Consider the following 10,966-nt stretch of genomic DNA (forward strand, 5'->3'; position numbering starts at 1 on the left):
AGACAGTCTAGGAACCTAGGGTAAAACCAAATACTAGTATTCTAAAAAAAAAAAAAAAAAAAAAAAAAAGTAACAGTAAAATGACTCCTAATGACATTCTGCTATACTCAACTCACAGTGTGCTGTGGAATAGTCCTTCTGTACACTGTGATTATGTATTGCTCTCTTAGGTTAATAAAGAACTGACTGGCCTATAGCCAGGCAGGAAGTATAGGTGGGACAACCATACTAAGGATGCTTGGATGAAGAAGGACAGAAGTCCTTAGCAGACTCAGAAAGAAGTGAAATGAGCAAGCTGTACTGAGAAAAGGTACCAAGCCATGTGGCAGAGCATAGATAAGAAATATGGGTTAATTTAAATGGGAGAGTTAGCTAGTAACAAGCCTGAGCTATGGCCAAGCATTTATAATTAATATAAGCCTCAATGTGTTTATTTAGGAGCTGCTGGTGGGACAGAAAGTTCCACCTACATTGGTGCCTTGTTCAGCCATCATCATCAGTGAAGCTTTCTCCTGCAGCAGATGGGAACAAATACAGAGACCCACAGACAGACATTATGCAGAGAGTGAGAGACTTTAGAACACTCTTCCTAATGTGGGATGCCTCTATCAAATTCCTCCCCTCAGGGCTCAGGAAACCCTGTGGAAGAAGAGGCAGAAAGAGTATAAGAGCCAGAGGGGATGGAGGACACCAAGAAAACAAGGCCTTCTAAGTCTACATGATCAAAGATCATATGAACTCTCAGAGACTGAGGCAGCATGTACAGGGCCTGCAAGGGTCTGCACCAGGTCCTCTGCGTATATAATATGGCCTCCAGTTTAGGGTTTTTATGGCATTCCTGACTATGTCAAACAGTCGGTCTCTGATTCCTTTTTTTTTTTGTTCCGAGACAGAGTTTCTTCATGTAGTTTTGGTGCCTATCCTGAATCTCGCTCTGTAGACCAGGCTGGCCTCAAACTCACAGAGATCCACCTCGCTCTGCCTCCCGAGTGCTGGGATTAAAGCTGCCCAGCTAGGTCTCTGATTCTTGTACCTTCACTTGGGCTCTTTTCCTTCTGTTTGTCTTGTCCAACCCCAATGTTATAGTTTTTTGTTTTATCTTTTATGTTATTATTATTCCTTAGAAGACCATTTTCTAATGAGAGACAGGAAGGGAGAGGATCTAGATGGGAGGGGAGGTGGGGAGAAACTGGAGAAGGAGAGGGATGGGAAACCATGATCAGGATATATCACGTGAGGAAAAAAAAAATCTATTTTTCAAAAGGGGGGGCAGGGAGGGAAGAGCTAGGTCTCAGAAGCAAGCCCCTGGTAAGCCACCTAGCTGCTCAGATGGAGCCTAGCAAAGGAAGAGGCCTTGATATGTTAATGAACCCCAAGGTGGTGTTGAAATGCTAGTGAATCAGCTCCAAGCTATGGGCCCTGAGAGTGTAAATCTACCCCTCAGTGAAATGATTCAAAGCTTGGGACTTTGGGAATGGTCTTTAGCATTCCCAAATGCTAAAGGTCCCAGCTCTCTAGACTTGGCTTCTCTGGCTTCTGTGGTGATACCCATTGGTATGAGGACTTGGGACTCTGTGCATGGCCCTGGCCCCAGTGAGCACTGAACTTCCAGCATTTTTGCTGGGTCCACACAGGCCTGGCCTGGCTGTCAGCACTAGCTGTTGGCCTGTTCTCTCAAGAACCTCATGGCCCTTCATCTTCCCAGCCTGCCACAGCTGAAGGACTTCATGGCTGGGTTGGGTCTGCGAGCTTCTGAAGGGACCTCACCAAAGAAAATTCCTCAACGGCATTTCTGCCCAAACAACTGTTCCCCCACTTGGTGAGATGTCTGTTTAACTTTTATATTAGCATGGTATTATAAGGAATGTTGTCAGGCGGTGGTGGCACATGCCTTTAATCCCAGGCAGAGGCAGGCAGATCTTTGTGAGTTCGAGGCCAGCCTGGTCTACAGCGCAAGATCCAGGAAAGGCGCAAAGCTACACAGAAACCCTGTCTCAAAAAACAAAAAACAAAACAAAACAAAAAAAAAATGCTATAAGGAATGTAAACAAACAGAGCATAATCAAAAGACAAATCTTGTGTGGACATCCTAATTGCCGAGCACCTTACAGACTGTAGACGGTGTTCTCCGCAGTTAACTCTGGCAGAATGTGAGGAGCCGTACAGAATACCAGGATGGAGCCGACCCTCCCTGTCGTCATTATTTGATGATTAGAATCACAGCCCTCATGCCGAACAGAGACGGTTTTGTAGCCACACAACCCTCTCCCCAGTGGGAGCATCCACGGAGCCTGCCCCCAGTGAACTGTTTCCCCTTTTCAAAGCTTTCAAAGAGTCCGTGAAAAAGAAACATTCATTCAGGTTGAATTGCCTTGACTCTGGCTTTCGGGTTGTTTTTATTTTATTCAGACTTTCATGGTCCATCATTAGATAATTATATTTGTACAAAGGGAATGGAGTAAAATGTCCTTCCACATCCGTTCCCCACTTCTGTCTCCATCCTCCATCAGGACTTCCTTCCTTTTCCATAGCCACACGCCAGTAAGATTAATATGCCACGAGAGCCACCTTCCCACAATGCATCAGCCTGTGAAATAAGGGCAGAGGAAGACTGAAAAAGAACAGGATGAATAGCAGTGAAGCTTAAGCGCCTGAGAATTTCCAGGAAATATTTATGAGCTGATTTAAATACTAATGAGCTGGTGGCCTGACAGCAGAGAAAAGACTACGGGCCAGGAACGCGAAGCCTGGGCCGGGCCACGGCTGGCCTTGTGTTCAGAAGCTGTAGAGGAAAAGGGCCACACTGCAAGCTGCCTGCCTTCCCAGATGCTCTTAAGCCAGAAATTGACATTTTCCCCCTGCTCTCGATTTTTTAAATTGCCACTGTAGTACTTACTAATCTATTTGAATCCTATCTCCAAAAGGTCGTCTGAGTCCTGGATGTAAACTCCACTTCATGCCGACCTAAATGGGTTGAGGAAAGGACTCTGTCCATTTGCTTTTTGCTGCCCTTATTCAAAATCCACCAAATAGCCTCTTCCGGCAAGTCCCTGGGCAGCAGCAGTCTCCAGAGTGCGGTAAGAGGGTACTTATCTGCAAATTCTCCTGTCCCGGCCTGACTGCAGAAAAACACTTCAGTTGCCAGTGGGTTGGAAAAGATAAAACACTTGCTATTACAATAAAACAGATTTAACTTCCAAAGAGCTTTTTACATGCATGGCCTTGGGCACTGACAATCTGCTGACTTGATCTAGAATAAACAACTGGCGTTTCTTTTGCTGTGTGTTTCTAAATCGTTCCAAAGGTCCACACACAGGATTGTTGTAGGATTTATTCAGCTGGGGTTCCCCCTGCCCCCCCCCAGGGGTGAGGGAGGGGTAGGTGGGTAGGGGAGGGCTTCTTTTGTCCATTATGGGGATGTTAAGTAAGGCAGAAAGGAAAACAGGACAAACAACTCAGAGAATCTGTGAGAAAGTAGATACCTTTAGATTCGGGGAGTTTTTTTGTTTTTTTGTTTTTTGTTTTTTTTTGTTTTGTTTTTTGGTTTTTTGTTTTTGTTTTTGTTTTTGTTTTGTTTTGTTTTTTTTGGTTTTTCGAGACAGAGTTTCTCTATGTAGCTTTGCGCCTTTCCTGGAGCTCACTTGGTAGCCCAGGCTGGCCTCCAACTCACAGAGATCCGCCTGGCTCTGCCTCCCGAGTGCTGGGATTAAAGGCGAGCACCACCACCGCCCGGCTAGATTTGGGGAGTTTTATGTCCCCCAAAGAGAAGAGCAGACACTCTGGTCCCATCCTCAGATTCCCTTGACCCTACACATCTGGTTGTCTGCACATCTGGACTATGCGCATAGGTGGGCTGTGTGCCCCAGGATAAGCAGGTCTGAGGGGCGTGGGTGGGGCATGGACCTCAGGTAGAAACATAAAGAGATACCGAATAGGCAGCGATTGACAGATACTCTTTTTTTTTTTTTCTGAATGCATTTTGCTTTTCTTTTCAAACATAAATTTAAGTTAGTATATAAAGTAATGGATTTCATTATGGCATTTTATACATACATTATTAAACTTGGTTCTAATTCCCCTATTTTTTATTAGTTCTTTGAGGATTTCAAGCCGTTCATATAATGAGTTTTGATGCTGTTTACCTTTCCTCCCCCACTCTCCCCTATCCACCCCCCACCCTCCCTTCCCCCCCCACCCCCGGTTGTTTTGGGTTTTGTTGTTTTGACAGAGTTTCACTATGCAACCCTGGCTGGCCTGGAACTCATTATATAGATCAGGCTGGCCTCAAACTCACAGAGATCTGCCTGGGTCCGTCTCCCAAGTGCCGGCATTGTTAAGTCTCAAACCCAGGACAAATGGCTAACTGAGGTGCTGTGAGAGCTAAAGTTATGTTTTACGTTTTAGTTACTGTGTCTAAGAGAACCGGAAAACAAAAATGCCTCTAAATTGTAAGCCCCTTGCCCAAGGACAGATAATTTCTGGAATGCTGGGGGCTGTTGTTTATGTAAGATAACAAGCCACGTGTTTTCACTCTAAACAAGTTTGGTCCCACTGCACTGGGTGTGCTTGATCCCATGCAGGCGGAGGTACGCAAGCAGGAAGTACGTCAAGATATATACTTGCCCCTGATTGGATCTGATGGGAAATAGGCAGGCTTATGGGTTTGTCTTTGTAAGCCTCCACAAAATGTGACTTGTGGGACATTTGAACTCTTTGTGTGAAGGTGTGTCTCTGTCCTTCCTTGCTTGCCTAAGGCACCTTCTGATTGGTTTTATAAAGAGCTGAATAGCCAATAGCTAGGCAGGAGAGGGTAGGTGGGATTTCTGGGGAGAGAGAGGAGCAGGAGATGAATCTAGGTTCAAAGAGACACCATGGAGACTCCACCAAGTCAGACATACAAATACAAAATGGAGGAGAGGTAAAAAAAAAAAAAAAGCCACGTGGCAGAATGTAGATCAATAGAAACAGGTTGAAGTTGGAAGAGTTAGTTGGGGACACCCCTAAGCTAAAGGCCAAGCTTTCATAATTAATCAGAAGTCTCCATGTTGTTATTTGCTGGCTGGCAGTCCCACAAAGGAAAGTCTGACTACACTCCTCACTCAACCAATATTTCAAATAAAATCAAAACTCAACAATGTCATGGCAATAAGATCATGCACCTCTATATGCAGATTTTAATTTTTTTTCTGAAATAGTTTTTTTTTTTTCTTCTGAGACAGAGTTTCTGCATGTAGTTTTGGTGCCTGTCCTGGAACTCACTCTGTAGACCATGCTAGCCTCGAACTCACAGAGATCCGCCTGGCTCTGCCTCCCGAGTGCTGGGATTAAAGGGGTGTGCCACCGCCGCCGCCCAGCTAGATTTTGAGTATATTGTTGATAGGTTTGCTTCCATTAATGCCGAGAAAGTAAAATTACAGACAATCCTATTTGGGGTGTAAGAAAATGTTTCCCTCATGCACCAGGCAGTGGAAGACACCCACAGGCCTGCCTGGGTGGACACCATTATGATGAGCAGATATACGGGAGAGAAATAGAAGCAGACCTGTTCATGTGCTGTGGAAAGAGGCAGAACTTGAAATAAGAAGAAGAAAAGCCAGTGAGGAACAGGATGGTGTGGGTGGCCATCGTGAAGCCTGGGTCTGCAGTCCTACCCCAGCTGGAGTCTGTGTTGACATCTGTGGCCTATGCTGCCACCAAAGGCCACACGGATGCCTGGGGTCCGAGTTACTAGCGGTAGCCATGTTGGTGTCCGAGGGCTGTGTTGCCACGGGGTTATGATAATCTGAGTGGCCTCTACAGCTATCCAGGGCCTTGATGACATCTGGCCCAGAGTTGCTTCCAAGGGTCCTGACTGACTCTTTGGCCCTCCAGCAGTCAAGGTCTGAGCTGATGTCCGTGGCTCCTGTTACCACCAAGGGCCACGTGGATACCCGGGGTCTAGTCAGCCACCTGAGATCACGTTGGTGTCCAAGGGCCACGCTGCCACCATCGTGGCATCGTGATTTGGACCATAGGGATTTGGATAGCCTGTACTGCCTCCGGGGCCGTGGTGACATCTGTACCGAAGCTGCTGCCAAGGGCCATGTCTGGGTCCGTGGTCCTACTGCAGCTGGAGTCTGTGTTGATCTCCATGGCCCACGTTACCGCAGGGGGCCATAGGTACCATGGGTGTTGAAATCCAAAGGCCGTGCTGAGCTAGCGCCGCCACTGGCTTTGCTGGCCCTGGGGAAGCTAGCCCTGCCCCTTGCTCGCCACTGCAGCAGGAGAACTGGCCCTGCCCCTCACGGGAGAGCAGGCTTCACACTCAGGAGAGAGGGTCCCATCCCTTGCCACTGGTGTGTGCAAGCTGGCCCAGATGGCATGCACGTAGAAAAGCTAGCGCCATCCCTTTCCTAAGGGGAGCCGCCCCAGAGGTCCAGACTGATCAAATCAGCTACTACCCAGGCACACAGCCAGGGCTTTGAGCTGGCCCACCCCAGCATATTCCCCGTCTATGACCGGCCAGAGTGCATAAAGGGACGGATCCTAGAAACCATAGCCGCAGGAATGCCATGCCTCGGGGCAACAGCAAGATATCTGAGAGGAGTTTTGGTGAGGGTCCAGTGATGATGGTGTGCCAGAGGCCCGAGGCCTTGAAGCAGACCAAAAATTCATTGCAATGAACATTTACTTGCAAGCCAAGCTGAGTGGACAAAAGGGTACATCCTGGGAGACACACCGCAGTTCCCAGTGCCCCTGAGACAAATGAAGAGGTGTTGGGGATGTGGGGAGGACAGAGGAGTAAAGTGGTTTTTTTGTTTGTTTGGTTTTGTTTTTTAATTAATATCTTTAAAATTTTCTTTTTCGGGGCATGCTATGGGGGTGAGGGGCGAATATGGAGGAACAGGGAAATGAGCAGGATTGGGATGCATGATGTGAAATTCCCAAAGAATCAATAAACAATTATGTTAAAAAAAAAAAGAAAGAAAGAAAGAAAGAAAGAAAATGTTTCAACTTAAAATAAGATTTAAGCCAAGAGGTGGTGGCACATGCCTTTTATCCCAGCACTCAGGAGACAAAGGCAGGTGGATCTCTGTGAGTTCAAGGCCAGCCTGGTCTACAGTGTGAGTTCCAGGACAGCCAGAGCTACACAGAGAAATGGTGTCTTAAAATAATAATAATAATAATAATAATAATAATAATGTAAGTTTTAACATACCTCCCTTTTAGTGTTCCTTTTAGTTTAGTAGTATTTCTCCAACTACTTAAACATCCTGGTCATAACTCTGCTTTAGTGGTGCTGACCAGAGTTAGCCCACAAGATGTGACAAATGCAATTCTGAGAGACCAGACAACCCACCTGAAGACAATGTCAAGACCTCTCCTGAAGGATGTCTTCTTCGTCTATGAACATCAATGGACCACATTCTGGGATGCTGTGTCACATCGACACCACACCTGATCAGTGACGAAGAAATGGCTGCAAGGAGTTCATTCAACACATGGGTGACATGAGCCACGGCTCCCTTCACCTTCCTGCTCTCCCACACACAGCAGTTGGCTTCATCTTTGGTGTCCTCACCATTGGCTGCCTCCTCTCACCAGCAAAAGACAGCCATTTGGTTCTGGAGTTCCAAGCACATTGGAAAATGCCTTACACAATGGAAAAGGAGAGATGTTTGTCCTCTTATAATCCTTTTGATATTATAAGAGTAAAAAAATTTTTTTTCAGGTGTTTTCCTACAATTCTTTCTCTCTCAAGTCTTAGTGGCTAGAAATAAATCTCACACAAACAGCCCTTGAGGTGAACTAGGTCAGCTGTAGAGTTAGAGAAATTGAGAGTTACCCTATGCCAAATGAGGGAGAGTCAGTTACATGAGCAAAGCGAGAACTCAGTAGTGCGGAAGGCAGGGAACGAAGGTGCTGGGGTCAGTCAGAGAGGAGGTGTGTGAATCTTCCAAGAAATAATACAGTTAGACCTAGCCTTCCTACTGACAGCAGGATAGACTCCAACAATCACAGAGCGAAAGGAGAAAGTTTATACTGGTAAGTGTCAACACTTCTGTTTCCAAGAGCACACCTGTACACTCTACAGAGTCTACAACACACTGAGTCTACATTCTACACACTCCACAACACACTGAGTCTACACTCTACAGAATCTACAACACACTGAGTCTACACTCTACAGAATCTACAACACACTGAGTCTACACTCTACACACTCCACAACACACTGAGTCTATGCTCTACACACTCTACAACACACTGAGTCTACACTCTACACACTCTACAACACACTGAGTCTACACTCTACACACTCCACCACACACTGAGTCTATGCTCTATAGAGTCTGCAACACACTGAGTCTATATTCTCCACACTCTACAACACACTGAGTCTACACTCTACACACTCTACCACACACTGAGTCTACACTCTATACACTCCACAACACACTGAGTCTACACTCTACACACTCCACCACACACTGAGTCTATGCTCTATAGAGTCTGCAACACACTGAGTCTATATTCTCCACACTCTACAACACACTGAGTCTACACTCTACACACTCTACAACACACTGAGTCTATGCTCTACAGAGTCTACAACACACTGAGTCTACACTCTACACACTCCACAACACACTGAGTCTATATTCTCCACACTCTACAACACACTGAATCTACACTCTACAGAGTCTACAACACACTGAGTCTATAATCTATAGAGTCTACAACACACTGAGTCTACACTCTACACACTCCACAACACAGAGTCTACACTCTACAGAATCTACAACACACTGAGTCTACACTCTATACACTCTTACAACACACTGAGTCTACACTCTACAGAATCTACAACACACTGAGTCTACACGCTACAGAATCTACAACACACTGAGTCTACACTCTACAGAATCTACAACACACTGAGTCTATATTCTCCACACTCGACAACACACTGATTCTATACTCTACAAAGTCTACAACACACTGAGTCTACACTCTATACACTCTTACAACACACTTAGTCTACACTCTATACACTCCACAACACACTGAGTCTACACTCTACACGCTCTACAACACACTGAGTCTATACTCTATAGAGACTCTGTTCTACAAATGTGTTTGATTACATGTGAAACAATGTTTTGAGACAAATATTTAGCTGAAACACTTATGATCCTGCTATCTAGTTCACGGCCAGAATCCATCCTAAAAGGTTTCTCAGATGCCAGTCCGTGAAGATCTAGACAGAAGGTACATCCTAAAGTGTAAAATTGTACTTCGTTGTTTCCTAAATTGCCCCATACAATGTCTTGAATAACCTGTGCCTTCACCAATTTGAGCCACAAAATTCACTGCATAGTTAATTTCTTCTGACATCTGGGTCTTGTTCTGAATTCTGTGCTCAGTTCTACGGACATAAGGAGCTCCCTTCATTTCACATTGTCAGCTTGTCATCTGAGAAACCTGGTTCCCACTGCAGAAGATTCTCAGCTGTTCATTGCATCTCGTCTCCCAGATGATCTTTGTATCTGTCTGTGGGAAAGAAGTGATAACTTCCTAACTGCAAGCCTTCCTGATTCTAAACCTGTGCTCAAATGTTGCATGAAGCCTGACATGGTAGTGCAAGCCCGTACTCCCAGCTACTCTGGAGGCTGAGGCAGGAGGATTGTAAGTTTGAGATCAGCTACCTCAAAAACCAGTAACTAAATAGGCGATAAAGTGATTAAATTGTTACCACGGGAACAAGCTGGGTCTGAGGACAGATGTCGATGGGCATTTTTGGCTGGAGGACCCAAATCTGTGGTATATTTGTCGAATCCCCTTTTCTTGGGTAGACATGTGAAAGTTACTCGAGTATCTGGAAAGCTGAGCCTGCAGCGAGAAATGAACAGCCCCACCACATTCTTTAATAGAAAAATTAACCATTTGCATGCTGTCCACAGCGAGAGTGTAGCTCTAGCCACAATCAATTCGGCCCCTCTTGTGTGCTGTAGACTGTAAGCATCTTGTCTGTAGAATTCCTGGCTTCTGGCCATAACCAATACAGGCATAAATGCCATTTAATTCCACCCAGCTGTTCCTGGGGCCGTCCATGGGTGGATCTGCCAAGGGGTGTTCCATTCAATTTACAAGGAGAAAATGCACCCCTCATTGCTTGGCAAAGAGCCAGACTTGCTAGAACTTTCCAAACACTTCTCTGGGGGGGGGGGGGGAGAAAGCCACTGAGAATGCTCTGGTCATGGACCAGGGCCAGCTGAAGGTATTCTTCCCGGAGCTCAGCCAGTGGGTCGTGAGTTCCAACTTAGATTTATACTGGAAAAGCAAGTGCCTTGTGTTCTGTATAAGAACCCCAACATAGGGCATTCAAAAGACATCTTCACACATTTAAATAAATGGTGTGCTAGAAATGATGAGACAGAACTCATATTTACATGGTAATTAAGATGCTGTTGATCTATGTCAGTCAGTATAATGTAAGAAATTATAATGTCTGTAATCAAAAGCGACAACAAAGACCTTGACTGGTAACTACCAGCTTGGTAAGCACTGCACATGTGTGTCTCCGGGTGCTAAAAAAGTCACATTTTCTGTAGAAAATGGTTAGCTCCCATTTCACATCATGTAATTCCTGTATTTAGTTCAAAATTATATCCTCGGAACACCAGGGACCTGGCCATGGTTCCTTTTGTTGAGTTTATTCTACTACTTCCCAGAACTATGCTAGTAGGTTCAGAAACTGCACCATGATCATACCAAGAGAATGACCAAAGTGTAGCAGGATGGAGAGGCCCATTGGGCCTGAGAGATGGCTCCAGGACCCTGGGACAGACCCACACTGAGGGCTCATGCTTTCCTGCCTTTAGCAGACAGAAGCGGTATTGGGGAACAGAAGTCACGTGACAGAATCTTCACACTTGACAGAGAGAACACATTTGAATCTTATTCCTAATTAGAGCCTGATAAA

At 45.6% G+C, this 10,966-nt stretch overlaps 1 long non-coding RNA gene across 1 annotated transcript; it reads right to left on the reverse strand.

Moving 5' to 3' along the window:
* Positions 1-2,367: 2,367 nt before the first annotated feature.
* Positions 2,368-3,538, reverse strand: LOC119087154. Its single transcript, XR_005090591.1, has 2 exons — positions 2,897-3,538; positions 2,368-2,587 (listed from the first exon to the last, which is right to left on the reverse strand). It is a non-coding gene; the product is annotated as an uncharacterized LOC119087154 (long non-coding RNA).
* Positions 3,539-10,966: the final 7,428 nt, after the last annotated feature.

Source organism: Peromyscus leucopus, unplaced genomic scaffold (assembly GCF_004664715.2).
Source record: "Peromyscus leucopus breed LL Stock unplaced genomic scaffold, UCI_PerLeu_2.1 scaffold_1501, whole genome shotgun sequence".
NCBI classification, from domain to species: Eukaryota; Metazoa; Chordata; class Mammalia; order Rodentia; family Cricetidae; genus Peromyscus; species Peromyscus leucopus.